The sequence below is a fragment of the Myotis nattereri genome (assembly GCF_964212035.1).
Source record: "Myotis nattereri genome assembly, chromosome: 21".
Classification (NCBI taxonomy): domain Eukaryota; kingdom Metazoa; phylum Chordata; class Mammalia; order Chiroptera; family Vespertilionidae; genus Myotis; species Myotis nattereri.
This window is the reverse complement of record NC_138097.1, coordinates 10,362,117-10,363,763: the sequence shown is the minus strand read 5'-3', so window position 1 is coordinate 10,363,763 and position 1,647 is coordinate 10,362,117. Positions and strand designations below refer to the sequence as shown.

General features: G+C 51.5%; 1 protein-coding gene across 1 annotated transcript in view; it reads right to left on the bottom strand.

Annotated features, from left to right (window-relative positions):
- Window positions 1-1,647, bottom strand: part of CRTC3 (CREB regulated transcription coactivator 3) — a gene marked incomplete at its 5' end in the record, with an annotated part of 1,283,408 nt that overhangs the window by 919,143 nt on the left and 362,618 nt on the right. The window lies entirely within an intron of this gene.

Here is a 1,647-nt window from a genome sequence, read left to right as displayed (position 1 = left end):
AAAAATGTTTTCTGTATTGATTTTAGAGAGAGAGAGGGGAAGGGATTGAGAGAGAGAGAACCATCAGCTTGTTGTTCCACCTATTTGTGCATTCTTGTATGTGCCCCGACTGGGGACTGAACCAGCCGTGTTGGTGTATTGGGATGATGCTGCAACCAACTGGACTCCCCGGCCAGGGCTGATCAAAAAAGGATTTTGAGAGAAAAAAGCCTAAGTCTTGATGTATAAAGGGATGAGTTAACGTGAGGAAACTTGTAGTTTCATTGGTATTTGTCATAAACAGGACTAGGTTTTATAGGGTGAAGCTGGGTGGCTTTTTTATTTTAAAACAAAAGTTTAGGTTTAATTTTGTTTTTTATCATTAATTTGTTTATTTCAGTTATACTTGACATTGAAAACTGTTAGTTACAGGTGTCCAGTAGAATGGTGAGACATTTCTGTCGCTTAGGAGGTGCTCCCGGAAGCAGCGTGGCAGTGGCCTGGGGTTGGTGGGCTCTTGCAGAGGCTACAGAAGTGGCACAAGCCAGAGCGCTGGGGGCGGACGAGGAGAAAGAACGCATCACGGTGCAGGGAGGCTTGTCCTGGCAAAGGCAGGCGGGGTCTGGATTGCTGGTGGGAATAAGATATGTGTGTGTGTGTGTGTGTGTGTGTACACTTATGCGTGTTGTGGGGGTGAAAGTGTTTATACTGTTAGGCCTCTCAGTGCGGGAGTAAGTGCACACAGGTACAGTGGCTACCTTGCTGATAAGAGTGGGGCGTTGTGCAGCTGTAACTGAAGGTGCAGAGGTGAGTGGGAGCCTGTGTAATGTGTGTGTGTCATGTGGTCTGCACATTCATTGACTCACCAAGCCAACAGGCATCTACTGAACCCGGAGTTTGCCACTCAAGGTCCGCACACAGTCCCTGCCCTGCTGCAGCTCAGACCTGCAGGGGGAGGCGCGACACACAGGAGCGACACCAGGCGCGGGTAAGTGCTGTCCAGAAACAGCACCTGGTGGGGCGGGAGCTGCTTTAGCTAAGAGGTTAGGGAAGGCTGGTCCGATGCGGTGATGTTCGGTGGCATGAAAAGGAGCCAGCCCTGCAAAGCGCTGGGGGAGCGTTTGAGGCAGGGGCACAGCAAGCCGGGCTGGAGGGGAAGTGGGCTGGGCATCAGTGGGCGGAGAGACTGCCGGTGACAGCACAGCAGTGAGGAGCACAGGTGAGATCTGAGGAAGGCGGGGCGAGGTAACGGGGCCTCGGGCCATGGTCAGGCTTCCTGTTACATTCAGGTAGCAGTGGGAACCACTGGGCTTTGAAGCAGGAGTAAGATGATCTGCTCTGTGGTGCTAAATCAGTATGGCTTTTGTGTGGAGAACAGGCAGGGTCTGGGTGGGGCAGAGTGAAAGCAGAGAAACCCGTCTCAGCACGTGCAAAGGCCCAAAGGCAGGGAGGGCGGGCACCGTGCAGGGTCAGAAACGCGTCCTCTAAGGACGCAGCAAGCTGGGCCGGGGAGGAAAAGGGGAAGTTAGGACCAAGGAAGGGTGTTAAGGGGGAGTGACATGTTGGTTATGAAACAAATGTAATGAGCACTTTTTTTTACTGCCTATATTTTTCAAAAGTTTTATGGTTTCTAGTCTCACATGGTCTTTCATGCATTTTGAGTTCATC